Raw genomic sequence first — 21,918 nt, 5'->3', positions numbered from 1 at the left:
ATATATGGTATGCAACGGAAACCCAGGACAAGATGTATCAAGCAGCGAAAAGACTGGGCTAGTGGAGATGTTGCCCATAGCAACCAATCAGCTTTAAGTACATTCTATAAAATGATAGGTACAAGCTGACCGGTTGCTATGGGCAAATTCTACACACTTTTCATTGCTCGGTACATCTCACCCCAAGTCTCTTATCTCCAAGGACGACGCCAACCCCCCCAACCCCCCCCCCCCCCTGCACTTGGCAATCACAGCGGTGTCACCTGCATACATACCCCGAAAGCATTCACCTTACTCCTGATCTGGATCCCATCCCTCTGTACTGGATCACAGGCAGCATAGGTGGGCCGCACCTGCTTGGAACTACCCAAATACATTGCAGCCCGTGACACTGGCATTTGGCGCCAATATTAAATCATACGATACTTCACTACATGCAATTAGTACTGCCGACTCCAAACTCTTTGTTTTACAATTTCCCACGCAACAACAAATATAAAAATAAAGCAACATACAAACTGCTGGAACAGGGGTCAGGGAACTTTTTTACCTTTTATCCAAAATATATTTAGATATGCCGATGTTACCCCCTTGATTTGAAAGGAAGGAAATCAAGTGCCCCCATATAATGCCCCTGTAGCAGTGCCCCCATATAATGCCCCTGTAGTAGTGCCCCCATATAATGCCCCTGTAGCAGTGCCCCCATATAATGCCCCTGTAGTAGTGTCCCCATATAATGCCCCTGTAGCAGTGCCCCCATATAATGCCCCTGTAGTAGTGTCCCCATATAATGCCCCTGTAGCAGTGCCCCCATATAATGCCCCTGTAGCAGTGCCCCCATATAATGCCCCTGTAGTAGTGCCCCCATATAATGCCCCTGTAGCAGTGCCCCCATATAATGCCCCTGTAGTAGTGCCCCCATATAATGCCCCTGTAGCAGTGCCCCCATATAATGCCCCTGTAGTAGTGCCCCCATATAATGCCCCTGTAGTGCCGCTTGTACAAAAAACAAGAGATATGGTAAGAACTTACCTTTGTTATCTCTGTTTCTACGAAGTCCATAGGGTCCACAGGGTTGACCTTGGGGTATAGGTTGGGAACCAAATCCGGGCACCACGCAGTTAAAGCTTTTAGCTCCCAGGATGCACTTGGGTCCACTCTCCCTATAACCCCACCCCCAGCCAGAGGCACCTCAGTTTGTAAGTAGCCAAAGGCCGGAGGAGGAGAAAAAAAAGAGAGAAAACTGGAACACTCGATAACCATACTCACAGAAATGGGAGACGGAAAACCGGTGACCAGTCACACAGCCCATTTGAAGCCAGGTGCGTCAGGGCGGGCGCCCTGTGGACCCTATGGACTTCGTAGAAACAGAGATAACAAAGGTAAGTTCTTACCATATCTCTTGATTTCTACTTCAGGGTCCATAGGGGGTCCACAGGGTTGACCTTGGGGATGTCCCAAAGCAGTTCAACCAAGGGAGGGGACGCTCCTGTGCTGAGAGGAGAATCCGCCGCCAAAAAGGAAGCATCCTGAGAGGCAAAGGAAAACAATGCCTAGAACCTTAAAAAGGTGTGGACAGAAGACCACGTGGCCACCTAGCAAGGCAAAACAGCCAAGACGCCACAGCGAGCCACCCACGAGGGTTACATGGCCCGAGAAAAAACAAGCAGCAACAACAGAAAGGCCTACCCATGGGTAGGCCTCTGAAGAAGACATACGAGGCCGTCCAGCCAACATATGGCCATAGGCCGGCCATCCTTTCCTGTTAAAACCAGAAATCTCAGACCACCAATAAGGAGTCCGATTTCCGTCAGGAACTTGAATGGATCACATAAATCCACAGAGGCCGGACCACAGTCAATGAGGCCACACCAGCCGAGAGGACTGGGGACTGAATGGCCGCACCATAAGTTCCAGAATAATATGGAACCTGAAAATCACTAAGAAGAAACACAGGGTGAGAGCAACTCACACCCTGACAAGATGCCCTCCAGAAGAGGGAGCCACATGAGAACGCTCCCAATTCCGACACTCACCTGGTTGATATAAACTCCCTGATAGAAAGAGAGAAAGCCAAAGCAATAGACCATGTAATGGCTATCACAACCAGCGGTTCCATTAACTTTCCCCGGAGTTAACGAAGAACCAAGGAGTCCCTAGGGAGGACAAATGGAGGCATAATCCAGAAAACACTCCAAAGGATGAACTGGATATCAGAGCGGAGCAATTCCATAACCTAATCATACTGACAGTGTAGAGATCTGCACTGTCAGGAAGGCCAGGCCGAGGGTGAAACCCAAGCCAGCCGGAAGGAATGCCAGATTATCTGGAAATCCTGGACACCAGAGGATCGCATCGATAGGTATAATACCATAAGAATGATGGCTGCCACAGTTTGTGGTAGGTCCCAGCAAAAGCTGATCCATGTGCTCCAATCATTCCAACGATGACAAAGCCATGGAAGCCGTAAGACTACTGTAGGGACGTAGTCAAAGACAAACAACCCAGGTCCAAGGCAAACCCCAGGACCCTGAGACAACAGGTCTGGGTAGTGAAGCATCAGGAATGGAGTATCGATGGAGAGACTCCGAAAAACCAAGTACCCCTGACATCTGGGGCAATCAGGAGCCACCAGCAGGAAAGCATCTCTGTCTCGATTGAAACACTTCCCTCGAGGAAGAATGGAGACTGGAGAACACAGGTACGCAAATTGGAAGAACCCCTTCACCGACAAAGAGTCACTGAAGGTTGCTTCAGAATCCCCAGAGTTGGACTGTAACACCATAGTGTGATAGAGACAGAAGGCCGTGAGTGTCACCTCAGGAGGGCCCCCCCCCCCCCCTGCTCACCAGGAGATGAAACCTCTCTTGGGGAAGAGACTAGTCCCCGGGATGCACGTCGTAACGGCTGAGGACTCCCGCTTCCCAATGGAGAGCACCTGAAATGAACACTGTCGAGATGGTCGGGAGGAGACCCTCAGACAATGTCCGAATGTATGACATACCTGACATTGCCACCCAACGAACAGTATTGCTAAAAAGGAAGCTACTGTTCTGACCCTGTCGGACTGAACTTTTTCAGGTTCACCGGGAAACAAGGGCTATGCCAGAGTGAAGGCCCCAAGACAGGCTAAAGTTTCAACAAGTTAATTGACAGGGTGGAATCGACAGACATCCAATTGCACTGAAATGGATGCGAACCAGACACTGTCCTTAGCAAAGAATACCCTGGACGAGATGGTCATAGTCACCCGAAAAGGGACAGACTTGCCTCCGGGGAGAGCAGCATCATTTGAACAGTGATCAGACAGAAAAAAAAAAAAACTTGTTCCATCTGGAGATAAGCCAATTATGGAAAGGCCTGGAATGGAACTAAGCCCATTCCACCCTTCCAAAGGCAGACACTGAATAGTGGACCATGCATCCCAGAGTGCAAAGACATATGTCGACTGCGCAGACATCCATGTACTCCTAATGGAAGAGTGGAGATGCCGTCTTACGCCAGAAGAATTCTCAGATTCTGAGAATCCAGCAGGGCTCCTAGGTGAAGAATACCCAGAGAGGGATGCAGGGAGGACTTTTTCCCCATTGATTAAACTTCTGCACCCTGAAGAAGCCACAGTCAACCTGACCCGGCTGTAAAGTACCCCGGTGATCCTGCTAAGAGCAGGAGGCCATCCAGGTACAGGAGCATTGGGATATACTGAACAGAAGAACTGTCAGAAAATCCAAAACGCTGGTAAACCCCTGTGGGGCTGAGAACAGTCCCAACAGGCAGAGCCCGAAAACCGTAAGTGCTGTGATACAGCAAACCTCAGTCCATGCTGAGGCAAGGTCTCTGTAAGTGCCCGTAGGCACGCGTCCTGTATATCCAGTGATACCATAAAGTCCCCAGGTTCCAAACATAGTATGATGGAGCATAGGGATTGCCTCCTGAGCCCAGGTAGCTTTAGGAACTGGTTCAGGGAATTGAGACAGAGAATAGGCCAAAGAGGACCATTCAGCCACCGCACCAGAAAGAAAGCAGAACAACCAGTCCCTCGCTGAGAAAGTGGGGATGGCCCAATTAGCTCCGCTTAGCCCAACAACTGTATAGCTTTCTGGATTCGTAAGGCCCTGTTCGGGTCCGAATAAGGGCCTGCGTACCATCACATGGAAATAGGCCGCCTGAGCAAAGAGAGGGCGTACCCTCCTACCCACGTAGCCGCGGCAACTAGACACTAGTACCGGGCGAACTGAGAAAATCGCCATCTCCCAGTGGTAGGCCTGTCTCGTCATGCTGACGATATATCCGTAGGTTCAGAAGCAGGATCGGCTGGCAGTCCAGGCCTGCTCGGTTGAAGAAACAGACCTTTAGGCTGACCCAGAGGACAAAAAGACTTAATAGACTTAGTCTGAGGCCCTGTAGTGGGCATAGCTGAAGGCGGGAAATTTGTACTGCCACTGTCAAGGTCAGGACCCAACAAGATCTACCCTATAGATGGTATCTGCACCTCTGCATTCCCAGAGCGCAGCCATAGGGTATTACGGAGGATACCGTCGCAGCCGGAACTTTGAAAGTTAGGAGACTGGTATCCAATATAGGCATGTCCACCTATGACAACTGCATATATTACATGAGCGACCAAATACATTTGAACCCCAGACGTGTTGGTGGGGAAAAAACATTACAAATGCATCAGCTCAGTATGCAATAGTATTAACCAACCATGCTATAGCCATGGTAGGATGGGTAACAACCCCTGAAAGCGAGTATACTGATTTCAGGCAGAGTTACCACCTACGGATCAGAAGAATCCGACCACGCAGGAATGGGATGCATAGTAACGTCTGTAATCTGACGAGTAACACGCCCATCCACCCCATGAGGGGCTCGTGATGACCCTCAGGGAATTTGGGACAGGAGGCCAAACACTGTTGTAATACCTCATAACTGACAACAGCCAGAGTCCCGCCATGCGATCCCCCCGCTAGTCAGCAACAGGGAACCAGAAGGCACGCAATACTGAGGGTGTATGATACAGGTGCAGGTCAACATTCACTCTAACCAGAATGGACCTGCCACCAGCCCAAAGCAGGGATAATAATACTTGAAATAGGCTTCCCCCCGTGTAAGAGGGAAAGAGCCCAAAACAGTATCCAGTTCACGCAGAGCCAAATGGGAAGTAACCACAGGGCGTCATAGAAAACGACATCCACCCAGGGTGGCCGTGGGAATCCCTGCAAGGGGAATGACAGACTATGATGGCACCAGGGGGATCTCATATACTGCGAAAACCCCCTGCAGGGAGCAGTAGTCTGTGTCACAGGGGAAGAGTGCAAGAAACTGCGAGATACCCTGAGATGAAAAGGGCATTATGGTGAAGTAACCCCCAGGTGAGGTACAACAATGGGGCCCACCCGGCGATCCGCAATTGAGAGGATCCCGAGAAAACAAACCTCCCAAGGGGGTCGTGAAAGGGGCCGGCACCAGATGACGCCACACACAGAACCCTTTATGAAACAAATCCTCCGCACTAACACCTGCAGCACATGACTTGCAGGATAGCAAAAATGGGTGCAGTATAACGCTCTATCTCCTGGTCAAACATAGCTGACCAATCTTGGCGGAAATATCAAGCAGTGCTATACTGGTCCTGACTGATGCTAAAATAAGCCGCAGGGACCCATTTTCAGCGTATGCAACACACAGTTCCAACGAAAATGTGGCAACGTGCAGCACGCAACAGTATGTGACAAACCTCACAAATATCAACGAGTATATAAATGTGAGGTCTCAGAACCACCCTAAGTACAGCTGTATTAGGGCAGATAAGGAAAAGGGATAGATATACACTGACAGGTGAGAGAATTAAATACAGACAGTCAGCACTAGCATAAGTCACATACCATGCAGATATATACATATATACATAAACATGTCATATAATATACTGCACTATTACACTGCATTCAACTTACCCAGATTCAGTGTCTGGGAAGGCTACAGCGCTGTGTACACTGACCTGATGGTGAGGTACGCAGGGGGACTGGACTCACTGCCATCTCCGGAGCTCTGCTGCTGCACCACAAGAAAATGGCCGCTGGAGACCTCAGAAGAAGCGTGGCCCGCGGAGGAAGCAGCTCAGCGACGCCAGACTATACATACTGAAAGGCGCGCTGAGCTGAGGGGAGTAGCCGCTGTAACAGGGAAAGCTTCCTCCCCTGGCCGGCTATTAACCTCCCGGGACGCCGGCTCCCAGCGCCGATCAGTAAGTCCCTGGTGGTCTAGTGGACACACGGGGTATGGGGGGCCCGCCGCCACTGCCGGCGCCTCCGGTCTGTCCCCGGAGACCGGAGGCACAGGACTGCATATTAAATGCTGCTCCCCGTGGATCCGGCAGCAGTCCTGGGCGCCCGCAGAGTCCGGCTAGTACAGACTCTGGGGTCCCGCTGAGATCCCCAGATCTGTACTGGCGTCTCAGCGCCGGCGGGGTGACGGAGCGGCAGCTTAGACGTCCTATGGACAGTCCGACGCTGCCGCTCTGAAAGTCCAAAGTAAAAATCAAAAAAACTCTGTACTTAGAAAAAATAAAGCTTAGGGGCTGCTAATCAGCTCCCCACTGCACTAAACGGTGACCCGACTCCGGCCGGGCACAACTTAAACTGAGGTGCCTCTGGCTGGGGGTGGGGTTATAGGGAGAGTGGACCCAAGTGCATCCTGGGAGCTAAAAGCTTTAACTGCGTGGTGCCCGGATTTGGTTCCTAACCTATACCCCAAGGTCAACCCTGTGGACCCCCTATGGACCCTGAAGTAGAAAAAAAAAAAACCCCACTTACCTTAATCCCCGGCTCCTGCATCCGCCGCCGTCCTGTCCACCCGGCTGCTCCTCGGAGCTATGGGAGAGACGTCATGACGTCTCTCCCATAGTGTGCATGGAGAGAGCCGGAAGCTGGAGTTCAGAAGAGAACTCCAGCCTCAGGCTAACGCGGCGCTGCAGGGAAGGAGCCGGGCGCCCGCTGGTAATAACATCTCAGCGGGCGTCCGGCTTAGAGCCTCCCTGTGGCACAGCCGGGCATGCATATGAATCATTCTATATTATATGCATGCCCGGCTTTCCGCCCATTACCCCCAGGAATTTCATTTTTACCCCATGTGGGGTAATTTACCCCTGTTCCCTGACTACTGGCTGGAAACCTCCACATCTCCAAGCGAGCCCCGTGCCTATTAGCTATCACTCAGAACCTCTGACCGTCCTCATACCTTCTCCTCCCAAGTCACCCACATGGTTACACCCCTCTCTCATAGATTGTAAGCCATCACAGACAGGGCCCCTCGCTCCTCCTAGCTCTATCCCGGGCACCAGTCTCCATTTCCCAACCAATGAAAGTGATCCTGTCTGCCTGCCCGCTTAGTGGGTACAGGCTCATATACTGCTGTACACAGTATAGGACCTGCATGACCCGTCTTTGCTACCTTCTCCGGTCTTAAACTGGGTACACACCTGACAGATATATCTGCAGATGATAATTGTTCATACACATCGAGCCACCATTATGTCATCTGGCCGCGGGTCACGCTGGCCTGGGGGGGGTGTTGCGCCCCCTCCCACTGGCCTTTGCTGCAAGGGTACGGGCGGTCGGCAGATATATCTGTCCATCGGCTGTGCAGCCCAGCTGGCGCCATATGTCTGTGAACGTCATCGTTCACAGACATATCGCAGGTACACACTGGCCGACGCGAACCCGATATATTGGCCAATCAACTGATCAGCCACTATATCTGCCAGTGTGTACCCAGCATAAGCGAGTCTCTCTATCCTTATCTCTAGCCCCATCATCATCGGTTTATCTGTATGATGGTTATCCTTTATATTTATGTCATTCAGCTTTCATTGCATGGCGCTGCTGACATCTTTTTGGGCCCAATAAACAAAAGTTAATAATAATGGAACTAAGGACATCAGTGAGAATCCCGTCCATTATGGCAGTCGTCCGATGACCGGACACTCACGACAACAGCGGTGAACAGCCAACTGCAATGTCTGCCGTCATGCTTCTACGGTGAACAGCCAACTGCAATGTTTGCCGTCATGCTTCTACGGTGAACAGCCAACTGCAATGTCTGCCGTCATGCTTCTATATTTCAGTCACTGTGATTTTGAGCCAAATTGCCCGAAAGAGCGGCCAAGTGAGGCCACATTTACATTACCGATTGCACAACGTAACTTCTGTACGTGAAATTTTACCACACAAAACAATTTAATAGTACTTGGAAAAGCAGAATAGGAGAACTGCAAAGCAGCGAGTCCACGATGACGGACAACCGGTGCTGGGCGGCTATAATGTCAGATTTAATTTGACGTATTGCGATAGTAGTTGTGGCCTGGTCCCTGTTCCATTGCAGGCCCCTCCCGCAGTGCCGAGATGGTGACCGCAGCACGGAAGGGGTTAGCCCCTGTGATGCCGCGACACTTTTAAATGGACTACCGGCGCTTGGTGCCTTGTTACTGTATACAAGGTGCCACAGCCCTGGATCACCTACAGCGGCCGCAGCAAGGTAATGGTTAAAGTCCTGGCACCTTGACTTTACAAATGTATTGCGTGGTTATGTTGCACTGTAGCCCCAGACTAGCTCCTGTAACTGCGGTGGTATGCAATCAACCCCCAGCGCAGGGCTGAGTACTGAAAGCTGAGGGCAGGGAGCCTAGCTCTGCAGCATTGGTATATGAAGCCGTAGAAATATTTTAAAGGTCTGCATAGAATGTATATAAATGTTTAATGTATATAAATAGTAGTAAAGTGCACTTACCTTCTTCCACGGTGGTGTAGGGGAGATTTGGAGCCCTCCGTGGCATCTTGGATCCCGCAGTCCCCCCTCCCAAGGAACTGAAATGTCTTACCCTGCAGCCTCGTAATTCAAAGTGAGATCAGGGAGTGCAGGAAGAGCTGGCTAGCAGAGCCAGCTACTTGATTCACTGGAGCTCCAAAAGAGCTCCCACTCGGTGGCCAGGAGATTGCTGCCTGGGGTTCTGGTCTCCCAGTCCATGAAGCCCAAATTCAGCCATAGAAGGTGAAAAGGTCCCCCTGCAGGATCCTAGAAGTAAGTTTTGGAGGTAACCATCCCCCACTCAAGACTTGTGGTCACCTGTACAGGTTAGTCCCAGGCACAAAGGAGTGACCATTCCATTAGGGACAACGTTAAATGTGTAAATGCACAGTACATGCACTTAAATTGATTGGTTAAGGTACCCAGGGTGGGCCCTGTGGTATTGTGCATTGGAACGTTTTAAAAATAGGAACTGCGAGCCCTGAATTTGTGTATCCTCTGAACATCGGGAAGGATTGTACTTCTATGAGAGCTGTGTGCTGTGATTGTCCCAAGCACCTTTTATCAAGGGAACTGTCGATTTAAAGATACATGAGCAATAAACATCTTGCCTTAAGACGCCTGCATCTGCTTGTATGCTACTATTACCAGAGTAGCACCAAACGCTACTCCGTTCTCCGGCTGTTCTGGATTGAGCCCAGTGTCTCCAAGCCGAAACCCTTTGCCAGCTACCCAGTGCAGACTAGTCCATAGTGATGGACCAGTGGAAATTAGCCAACACTACCCAGGAGGTGTTACAGCAGCGTCTCCACACACATACCCAGAAGTAGGCGGCTTCAGGTGCTGCTGTAGGAGCCTGGGAGTTACTGATGGTGAGAGGGAATCCCTAGCAGTGGTGGTCAGGTTACTCAGGGACAAATAACCACCGTCTATTCTAGTCTGTGATTGCCCAGCGGAGGTAGGTCATCAGTCACAGTTGTGGACCTGGATAATGTAAAACAAATTGTCCTTGGAATTCCCTCAACGGCCAAAAAAGAGGAACATTTGGAAGCCCGATTTCCATCATGGCTTTAGGAACATGTCCAAAACAGTCCCGGATATCTGAATATCACTCTAACGCCAAAGCAATAAATGATGCGGAGCAGTACGGATGAGCACAGTTCAGTGTTCTCCCCAGAAAATGTGGCCAGCTGGGTGGCATTAAGAAGAAGCTGGGTAGGAGCAGTGCAATATCTCGCAATAATGAAAAATGTTGATATCATATTTCAAGCCTCTTGCAGATATTGCCCACTTACTAGATGAACACTTAAAACAGGATTTTAGTACTTACCGATAAATCCCTTTCTCCGATTCCACAGGGGACACTGGAGTCTCGGTACAGTGGGGTATAGATGTGGGTTAACCGGGAGCTGGCACTTTAATAACTTTGAATAGTAGCTAGCTCCTCCCCCTCTATACCCCCCTACAGGTCAGTCTAAATAAACTGTGCCTGAGGAGAGCTGGAAAATAGAATTATAGAGGAGAAGAGAAGCTAGAACACACATGAACAAACAAGCATATTTGCAAACAAATCAAGTAGACCTTGAAGAAAACAACTGTCCAAACCTAGAAGAACAATAACGAATGCAGGTGGAACAGCGCCTGGTGGTCGTCCAGTGTCCCCTGTGGAATCGGAGAAAGGGATTTATCGGTAAGTACCAAAATCCATTTTTTTCCTTCATCCACTAGGGGACACTGGAGTCTCAGTACAGTGGGGACATCCCAGAGCTCACAACCCGGGCAGGAGAGCGCTGAGAACCCTGCAAAACAGCACGGCCACACTGTGAAGCAGATGCCGCAACAGTGTCAAAACGGTAAAATTTTACAAAAGTATGCCGGCCTGACCAAATGGCCGCCCGACAAAGCGGAGTTAGGGAAACAACGCAGGCTGCCGCCCACGAAGGACCCACCGAGCGAGTAGAATGAGCTCTGATTGAAGTAGGAGGTTGTTTCGATGCAGCCAAATAGGCCTGTCTGATAGTCAGACGAATCCATCTTGAAATAGTTTATTTTGAAGCCGGCCGGCCAGCCAGGATGTGCCATATCATATCGAACAAGCAGCATATCCGACTTCCAGAGGGATGCAGTCTTCTCAACGTAAATCCGAAGAGCCCGAACCACGTCTAGGGATCTGGATGCCGAAGAATCATCTTTAAACACTGGAACCACACTCGGTTGGTTGATGTGGAACGCAGACACTACCTTAGGTAAAAAAAAAAAGATAACTGCATACGGAGCTCAGCCCTATCCTCATGAAAAATGAGGTAAGGCGGACGACAAGAAAGCGCCCCTAGCTCCGACACACGCCTAGCAGAGGCGAGCGCCAAAAGGAGAACCACTTTCCAAGTTAAAAATTTTAAGTCCAGACTGGAGAAAAAAAAAAAGAGGACCAAATCCCATGGGGCCGTTGGAGGTACAGAGGTTGTAACCCGATAACCCCCTGTAGAAATGTCATTGCTATCTTGAATTCTGATGGTGACGAACTCCTGTTTTCACGCCTTCCATATACGATGATAGTGCTTAGGCGTAACTTCCTTTCTAGCCCTCAGCATAGTAGGGATACCTTCTCTTCTTAGGATAGCCCTTTCAACAGCCACGCCGTCAAACAAATCCGCTTTAAGTTCTGATAGATAAATGGACCCAGTTGCAGAAGGTCTTCCTGCAGAGGAAGAGGCCACGGGTTGTCTATCAGCAGCAGATGTAGGTTGGAATACCACGCCCGTCTGAGCCAGTCTGGAGACACTAACAGTACCTTTACCCTTTCTCGTTTGATTCTTTGAAGCAGACGAGGAAGAAAACGGGAGTGGAGGGAACAGTTAAACAAACTGAAACCGCCAAGGAGTTATAAGAGCATCCACTGCCACCGCCTGTGGATCTCTTGTCCGTGAGCAGTAAAGTGGCAGTTGAAGGTTCAACCTTGACGCCATGAGATCTACCTGAGGGAGACCCCAACACTGAATCAGTTGTTGAAACACCTGTGGATTAGGCGTCCATTCTCCCGGATGAATGTCTTGTCGATTGAGGTAGTCGGCCTCCCAATTTTCTGCCCCTGGGATGAAAATCGCTGATATTGCTACCGCAAATTCCTCTACCCAGAGAAGAATGCGGGTTACCTCCCTCATGGCGGACAGACACTTGGTGCCGCCTTGTCTGTTTATGTACGCCACAGCCGTGGCATTGGCGGAGTGCACTCTGATTGCATGGCCCTTCAACAGGGGCTATGCCATCTGAAGAGCATAGAAACGGCCCTTAACTCCAGAATGTTTATGGGCAGTACCGCCTCCGGTCGAGTCCAGCGGCCCTGAAAGTGTCTCCCCCGAGTCACTGCCCCCATCCTCTCAGACTGGCGTCTGTGGTGAGGAGAATCCATTCCCACATTGCAAACCTCTTGCCTGCCAGTAGGTGTGAGGAATTCAGCCACCAAAGGAGAGATGCTCGAGCCTTGGGTGACAGTTGACCTCGCTGGAGAAAAAAGAGGTGGGACCCTGACCACTGAGAGAGGAGCGATGGCGCGGTATCAATCGCACCATGTGTTGGATGGAGGTGACCTGCAGAAGAAACACCCCCTGCTCCACAGTGTCCAAAATCATCCCTAGGAAGGGCAGACGCTGAGTAGGCTGGATGAGATTTTTTGAAATTCAGAATCCATCCGTTTTGTAACAGAAAACTCTGTGTTATCAGAATGTCCTGTAGTAATTGAGTGACTGACGGAGCCTTGAGAAGTAGATCGTCCAAGTACGGGACGATAGTGACACCATGAATCCTAAGAAGGGTCATCATTACAGCCATGACCTTCGTGAACACTTTTGGTGCTGATGAAATACCGAAAGGTGAGGAGGCCATCCTTTATGTCCAAGGACACGAGAAACACGTCCCTCTCAAGATCTGCAATGACAGACTGCAGGGACTCCATCTTGAACTTGAAGTTCCGCAAATAAGGATTGTGTGTCTCACCGAACCGTCCGGTTTGGGAACTACAAACAAGTTGGAATAGAAGCCTTGACCCTGCTGATGGATAGTGACATGTACTATTACTCGAGAAGACAGTAGCTTCTCTATTGCTTCCTGTATAACAACCCGTTTGTCCGCTAACGCTTGAAATTGCGAAAGCGAGCTCCCACCCTGAGCTCCCCCCCAGGAGAGAAGGGAGCGTGTCATGCCGGAGGCTTAACTGTGCTGGGAGGAGGATGCAGTGGCTCTACCCCTGCCTCTGGAACCACGGGAGGTAGCGGGAGCTCCTCTGGCACGACCCCCGAATCTCCCTGGGATACGAAAGGACGGTCAAGCAAAGGGTTTCCGAGGAGGAGGAGCAGCAGATGGGAAATAAGTGGACTTGCCACTTGTGGCTTGAGAGATCCACTTGTCCAGTTCCGATCCAAACAGAGCTTCCCTTGTGAATGGAAGAGCTCCCACGGCTCTTTCAGATTCTGCATCCGCCTGCCATTGTCGCAGCCACAGGTCTCTGTGGGCTGAGATAGCCGAAGCCGAGGATCTAGAGGAAAGATTACAAATATCTTTTGAAGCCTTCCCGAGAAAGGAAGCAGATTCTGCAATCTGCTAAAGGAACCAGATCCTCCACCGGAACACCAGTTTTAAGCTTCCACAGCCATGTTGACCCAACAACTGACTAGTGCGGGTCGAAGGGACACCCCAGCTACAGTGTACATAGACTGTAAGGTAGTTTCTAACTTCCTGTCAGAAGATTCCTTTAAAGAAACTGCTCCTGGTACAGGGAGCACCGTCTTTTTAGATAGACGTGACACTGAGGGATCCACTGAAGGAGGAGTCTCGCATAATTTCCTGCTCTCTGCAGGAAAGGGATAGTAGGATTTACAGCGCTGAGCGGGCTGCTTTAATGATGCCCACCTTACAGTATTCCTGGCCACTCTGCTACTCAGGGTGCCAGGAGTCACTAACCTTGTCGTTGCCGAGTGCTGCCAGCAGCAGGTATGCTAATGGGGGACCACGACATGCGCCGCACACAGCGCGTCTAGGTACCCCTCAGAGACAGTGGTTACTGTAGCTGAAGACCCCAGTGCACACCGCAAGCAGCTGCGGTGGGGTCTTTCGGCAGCTCCAACGATGCAGACAGGCAGGGAGCTGCCTGTCTGTGTCCTCATATGCTGATTGAGGATCTTTAATTTAAACAGAGAGCTCTGTAGTAGTGCAACCAGCTCCCTTGGCACCAAATTTAGACTGACCTGTAGGGGGGTTTAGAGGGGGAGGAGCTAGCTACTATTCAAATGTATTAAAGTGCCAGCTCCCAGTTAACCCACATCTATACCCCACTGTACTGAAACTCCACTGTCCCCTAATGAATGAAGGAGAAATCATATTTAAGGGCTCTGAAGGTTATTACCCACTTGCTGGCTGGATATAGACATAATGGTGGCCAGTAACGCATGCTAAGACACAGGTAGCGTTCCCGTTAGGCTGTTTTAGCAGGCCGCGGCGCCCTGCCCTACTTCTGGAGGGCAAAAAGCACCCTGCCTTTCAGGAGGAGGGCAAAAAGCGCCCTGCCCTCACAGCCTGCGGGTGCCGTCTTCACCCGCGGGACGCAGTGTCCCGCGGGTGGAGAAATGCGCGGTGACCCGGTCACCGCCGGAGAATAGACGCCGGGTGCATGCGCCTGGCATCTATTCTCCCTTTCTGCAGCGCTTGGAGGCAGCCCGGCGTGTCCGTAAGTGCCGGGCACGCCCCCAAGTATGACAAAAAGGGGACGCGTCTTATAGACACGCCCCCTTTTCAGGTGTGCGCATAAGGTTGCCCTCTCTAGCTGCGGTGCCCTGCCTGCCGCCGGAGCTAGAGTGAACACTACACAGGGTATGCCTCCACTCTCCGTCTACCCTCACTGCAATGCTCCCGCCGCCCGAACCGAGCCTTGCCTCTTACAGATGGGGGAAGGATCTCTGATGGGAGGGATCTTTGCGAATGCTCACTCGGCAGAGAGTAACCAGCACTGCAGTTATGTGACTGACACAGAGCTCAGCCAATAGCACCCCATTGCTAGGCTAGCAATAAGAGGTTACTGGTAAGCTCTGTATCAGTCACATGACTGCAATTCTGGTTAGGCCCTTGCCGAGGGATCACTCTGGGACAGCTATTTAAGTGGAGTGGATGCGTGTCCGTGAAATAGATCCTGGGGACAACATGGTTGTTGCACCTAATTCTTTTTTACCATTATGATTTATTGGGCGGAATTCAATTGTTTTCGCGGCCCGCATCTCCCGTCTAAAGTGACAGGAGATGGCGGGTCGCTATGCAATTGTTCCAGATTTTCGTATTGATCGCGCCCAAAGTGGTCGGATTTAGCCGCGTAGCAGCTAAACCCGACCAAAGTGTTGGGCGCGATCGGGAAAAGTGATATTTGGGCGCCCAAACATGTCACTTTTCGCACATTTCAGCTCTCATCCCCCAGGGGCTGCGAGCTGAAATGTAGAGGTGGCAGCTGATCGTGCCCGACAGGAGCAAGAATGGAATAGCTCCGTCGGGCGCGATGGGGATTGGAATAAATTGAATTCCGCCCACTATATAATACCGCTTCGGTCTACAAAGGTTTGGACGAAGGGATTCTTAGCAATCCAACTGATAAATGGTTTAAAGACAAAAAAAAAAAAAAAAAAAGGATGTAAAAGGCGGTTTGTGTCACCTTACCTTTAACACCACTACAAAATTCATTTGCCGGATGGAATAAGGAAACACTGAAAAAACCCTCAATCATGTGCCGTATTTCGCAGGCAAACGCGCGGCTTGCCCTTATCAGCAACTTGCCGCAGCTAAAGCATACCGAATGTGTTTTCATGTTAATACACACACACCGTGCATTAGGACGGGCTTAATCATCCAGAACATTACAGGTACCTGGATAACAGCAGCTGAACTGCAGAAACGTCTGCTTGGAGGTCAGCAGGAAAAAAAAAAAATTCACAAGAAACCTCCACCAAGGGCAAAGCTGCTACGAGGCGTTGGATGCCCTTCAAACACAAAGGAACGTATAGCAAAATGCAATGTAACTGTATGGGAATCACAGACAAAAATATAAAAAATACACAATCTGTGGTTAAACTGCACCCCCAGGACTGAGAGAAGCAAAACACAGCAGCGATAAACCCAGAACAAAAGACTGGGGCTGAAAGCAAGACACACAATCCCCCAGTAATCCTCAGACGCTACCATCACACCACAATGCCAGGCAGAAAGGGTTAACGCGGCCGCCGATAAGCCCCCGAGCTATATGCACCTTGTATTCTCAGTGCTGTGCGACATACCCCCATGGAAGAGATCTCCCAGCGTGTGGCCAACGCAGAGTCTGGGACAGTTCTCCATCTGCTCAGGAGGAGGCTATGCATTCCTTATTAATAATGCATGTGCAAACCATCGATATCTTACTCCTCCAACGCAAGCACTTCCTGATTGCAAGTCAGCAATATATATATATAGAATTTTTTTTATATATATATATATATATATATATATATATATATATATATATATATATGTGTAATATCTAGGTGCAGCAATAAAAGAAAAAACACATTTACAACATTACACCATACACTGATTTATAGAAGTCATATACGTACTGTATGTATGTATGTATGTATGTATGTATGTATGTATGTATGTAGTCTCTGGTCCAGCATTTACTCATTCACAAGCACAAAGATATATGCTCCGGTTGGTGCAATAATATCTTAAACAAGCAATATAGAGAATGAAGCACAGACATCGCCTTACAAATATCTGGCCTTGTAACCAAACTACACCGGTATCAGACGCTTGCATCAGTGTCACCTTCAGCGACATCATTCATTGCAGCGTTAGTAATACAGGTTAACCGGAAAATCCTGCAACGGAATGTCCTGATGAATACTGTCTCCGACCACTGGGCCCGATATCATATACTGAAGTAAACGCACCGTTTTTAGGCCCCTGGTAATGTTACCAAATGCAGCATATATCTCTTTCACATACACAGCCATAACCTCCTTTGTAATTCATGGCTGGCAAAGTCACAATGCATGAAAAGCGTTATGTACTAAGAACAATCTACTGGGAAGGGATCATAAATGGGGGCATGTCATAGCATAGAATGATGAGCACAGGAGTCGCTTCAAGCTCAACATTAGTAATATTGTCCTCAAATCATGGTCAAGAACTGTACATACATAGAGGTGAATGCCACAGATATAGCAGGCCAAAAACAGAACCAGACTCTTTGCCCAAATAGTATCACATGACCTAGGGCCTGATTCATCAGCTTACGCAATTGCAACTATGTACACACAGCGTCCGATTGTTCAGTACTGCGCATGAGTAAGCACCGCACTGCGCGTCCACTGCGACCGCACTGCGATTACGCAGGCACAGAGGAATCCATCGCAGAGTGAGTGACCGCTCATGAGCGTTTGGGGGTGGTTGGACGCTGTTTCATGGGTGTGCATAGATTAGCCACTGCAACGGCCTACGCAGCTTGTGTACTCACTGCGTGCTACGAGACTTGCAGTTTCTGCGACTGGTCAGACCTGCTGTAATTGTGCGTGACTGGCTGATGTGCTCTGATGTTACCGATTTGTACGCAGGACTGCGAGGTGTTATGGATGTGAGAAAGCAGCAGTGGGCGTCACTACGCTGGCTGAGCTCTGGCAGGCATTAGCAGATTTTCGCAGCTGCACTGCGTGCGATTACACGGCTGCGGTCCATACTGAATCAGGTCCCTAGTCGGTATCCCCTATTACACATCAAGCTGATGTCCAGCCACACATGGACCTAACTATGCAGTGCTCTCTCCCCCTTATACACAGAAACCTGCCCAAACAGTGCTGACAGCCCCCACGTTCCTGTCCGAACACTGACCCTCGATCTGTGCTTGGTCTGTCCACAGTGTCCTCTCCTCATCTGGGCCTGGTCATGGTGTTCTCTCCTCATCTGGGTCTGTCCAGGCCATTTCACGCAGTGACCCCATACCTGTGCCCTCTCCACACAATGTCCCCACCTATGTACGTGCCTGTTAATACAGTGTCCGGCACCCATGACTGTCCACCCAGTGTCCCCAAACGATGTCAATGCAGCTTCCCTACACTCGTCTCCTTGCTGTTTCCACCACCTATGGCCATGCTTGTCCACACTGTGGATGGGTCTGTCCACACAGTGTTCCCCCACCTATGTCTGTCCACGCAATGTCCCACCCACCTATCTCTGTCCACACAGTGTCCCGCCCACCTATATCTGTCCACACAGTGTCCCCACACCTACGTACTTCTATCCTCGTAGTGTCCCCACACCTACGTACTTCTGTCTTCATAGTGTCCCCACACCTGCCTACTACTGTCCTCATAGTGTCCCCACACCTACGTACATCTGTTCTCATAGTGTCCCCACACCTACGTACTACTGTCCTTATAGTGTCCCCACACCTACGTAATACTGTCCTTATAGTGTCCCCACACCTACGTACTTCTGTCCTCGTAGTGTCCCCACACCAACGTGCTTCTGTCCTCGTAGTTTCCACATGCCAACGTACTTCTGTCATCATAGTGTCCCCAAACCTAGGTACTTCTGTCCTCATACGTACCTCCACTTACGCATTTGTCTGTCCACGCAGTGTCCACTCACCTATGTACGCAAGTTCTCGAAGTGTCCCTTCACCTATGTCCATTCCTGTCCAAGCAGTGTCCTCCCCACCTATGTCCATTCCTGTCCAAGCAGTGTCCTCCCCACCTATGTCCATTCCTGTCCAAGCAGTGTCCTCCCCACCTGTGTCCATTCCTGTCCAAGCAGTGTCCTCCCCACCTGTGTCCATTCCTGTCCAAGCAGTGTCCTCCCCACCTGTGTCCATTCCTGTCCAAGCAGTGTCCTCCCCACCTGTGTCCATTCCTGTCCAAGCAGTGTCCTCCCCACCTATGTCCATTCCTGTCCAAGCAGTGTCCCCCCAGCTATGTCCATTCCTGTCCAAGCAGTGTCCTCCCCACCTATGTCCATTCCTGTCCAAGCAGTGTCCTCCCCACACATGTACGTCCTTGTTCACATCATCATCCACACAGTGGGCCTGATTCATTAAGGATTGCTATTGCGATCGCAGCTCCGTAATCGCACGGTCTGCTGCGAAAATATGCTAATGATTGCTATCGCAATGCCATCGCACTGCCAGCATAGAGCTTGCAAACCTCCATAAACATCGGTAACATCGAGTACCATCGGCCCCTCACGCAGAATTACAGCAGCCCTGACCTTACTTAGAGATTTCTGACCTCGTTGCACGCAGTGAGTACTCAAGCTGCGCATGCAATCGCAACAGCTAATTTATGCACGCCCATGCAACGGCGTTCAAACGATCAGGCACGCCTGGGTTCTCCGACCACCCCCCCATACGCTCACTGCCTGTCACTCACTCTGCGTGGCCTCCGTGATCGCAGCGGAGCCTTCGCACACGTGCACTGCAATGCATGCGCATTACACAACAATCGCCCGTCTGCGTACGCTTCAGCAATAGCGATCCGTAACGAATCAGGCCCAGTGTTCCTAATGCACCTAATTCTCTCCCCCACTCAGACACAACTGGCATCAATCCCACCACCCCCCCCCCCCCTATATGAGCATGCTCACATGGCCTCCCCCCTCCCCTCAGTTACTGATCCATACAGCACCCCCCCATGTGTAATAAATAGTCTCTAAATAGAACCCCCCCCCCCCTCTGGGCCGATGTTTGCAGCGCAGATGCCCCTATATCACGTCACCCGCCTGCAGCGCCCCCACCCCCTATGTCCCTGCATAGAGACCCCCTCCTTCCCACCAAATACCCACCCCTCCCCCATGTTCTCCCGCATCTGCCCCGTGCAGCCCCCCCTCCCCCCCGCACCGTGGCCTAGGGGCTCCTCCGAGTCACACTCACCGGTCCGGGTCTCCGTCCTCCTGGCTAAGCCGCTGCTGTGCTCCGGGCTGTGTCAGCGCTGTGCTCTCGCCGTGTCTGTGAGAGATGGAGGGGGAGGAGAGACGGCGGAGGGAGGGTGCTGAGCGGCGGCTGTCACCGTGACATCACCTCCGGCCGGGGGGAGACCCGCTGACTGAGGCCATTGCCATACACAGAGATACTGAGAGAGAGACCCCCCATAGTCATTTACATACATAGAGACATCATATTACACAGAGGCCCCCCATACTCTGAAAGAGACCCCCATAGTCATTTACATACACAGAGACATCATATTACACGGTTCCCCAAAGTCAGTCACATAGAGACCCCAGAAAGAGACCCCATATTACAGAGACCCCCATAGTCATTTACATACACAGAGACATCATATTACACGGTTCCCCAAAGTCAGTCACATAGAGACCCCAGAAAGAGACCCCATATTACAGAGACCCCCCATACACTGAGAGACCCCCATAGTCATTTACATACATAGAAAGAGACCCCATATTACACAGATCCCCATAGTCATGCACATAGAGAGACCCCAGAAAGAGACCCCATATTACAGAGACCCCCCCCCCATACACTGAGACAGACACCCATAGTCATTTACATACACAGAAAGAGACCCCATATTACACAGATCCCCATAGTCATTCATATAGAGACCCCATATTACACAGAGACCCCCATACACTGAGAGACCCCATAGTCCTTCACATAGAGAGACCCCCATAACCATACACAGAAAGAGACCCCATATTACACAGAGACCCCCCATAGTCATTGACATATACAGAAAGGGACCCCATATTACACAGACCCCCATACACAGAGAGACCCTCAGTCATTTACATGCACAGAAAGAGACCCCATATTACACAGACCCCCATAGTCATTCACATAGAGACCCCCATAACCATACACAGAACCCCCATGCACTGACAGAGACCCCCATAGTCATTCATAGAGAAACCCCCACACAGACCCCAATATTCATACGCAGAGGGAGACCCCCATACACTTAGGTCAAACATAGAGAGAACACCCCCCCCCCCCATTATATACACAAATACCCCTTTTACACCACAGCTAAAACCCGGACTATTGCAGGGTTAACCCAGGTCGCTGCTAGTTGTAAAAGGGGTCTGGGTTGGATTCCTGGGTCGAGTGACCCGGCAATCCAACCCAGGCAGCGTGCAGGGTTTAACATGGGAACGACCCGTGCAACCCTCCAGTGTAAACAGGTAACCCGGGTCATCCGTCCCGGGTCCCGTTTACAGCATGGGGACTTCCGGGTGATGATGTCATCTCCAAGCGCCGGGAGAAGCATTCCACTGTACCCGTGTGTAGTGTGAACGGCGCAGATCCGGGAATAACCCAGATCGGTGCTGGGGTGGAAAAGAGGTCTGACCCGTTTTGCAACTGTTACAAATCTCAGGACAGACCCTGGACTTGGGTGGAAAAGCAGTAAAAGAGACCCCATAGACTGAGAGATTCCCAGCGATACCCCTTTTACAGCAAAGTCCTGGGTCTGACCCGGGATTTGGAACACGGGGCCTGATTCAGACCCGCTTGCTAGATGCGTTTGCAGTCACGCAGCCAAAGTATGCAAGTTCTGTGATCGCAAGGCATTAGCACGCCCACTATGTCTTGGCATGCGATCGCGGTGTGTATTTAGGCACACACCAGCCGACCATGCCCTACCGCAAGCACTGCGAGTGATGCAGTGTGTAATTCAGGCATGTGACGTGTATGCTGACACTGTGTCTTAATTATGCACGCCTCTGAAACTGCGTTGACGCTCAGACACGCCCCCATTTTCATCGACCATCCCGTCACCATCCATAGACTGCACATCCTGTCACTCATTCTAGCAAGGTGGCTATGCGCAGCGAGCGAACACTTCCCGATCGCATGGACTAGTTCGCGCATGCGCACTGCGACTTATATGCATGCGCACATTGCAAACATCGGCAGGCTACGTGCGAACGCAGCCTAGCAAGTTGGTCTGAATCAGGTCCACGCTTCCATCCAGGATCAGACCCGGGGCATAACCCTTTTCATACTGCGGCGCCGTTCACACCGGACCTAAATCTGCAGTGACCCGGGTTTTCCGGCGTTGCAGTGGACACTTGGAGATGATGTAATCTCCA

At 50.7% G+C, this 21,918-nt stretch overlaps 1 long non-coding RNA gene across 1 annotated transcript in view; it reads right to left on the bottom strand.

Annotated features, from left to right (window-relative positions):
- LOC148439513 (uncharacterized) overlaps positions 1-19,900 on the bottom strand; it is a 101,454-nt gene extending 81,554 nt beyond the window's left edge. Inside the window, exon 1 of the long non-coding RNA XR_015876206.1 lies at positions 19,739-19,900. This is a non-coding gene — a long non-coding RNA (uncharacterized LOC148439513). The remainder of the gene's footprint in view (positions 1-19,738) is intronic.
- Between the last annotated feature and the right edge of the window lie 2,018 nt (positions 19,901-21,918).

Source organism: Taudactylus pleione, unplaced genomic scaffold (assembly GCF_031769625.1).
Source record: "Taudactylus pleione unplaced genomic scaffold, aTauple2 ptg001732l, whole genome shotgun sequence".
Taxonomy (NCBI): Eukaryota; Metazoa; Chordata; class Amphibia; order Anura; family Myobatrachidae; genus Taudactylus; species Taudactylus pleione.
This window is presented reverse-complemented; position numbering and strand designations above follow the sequence as displayed.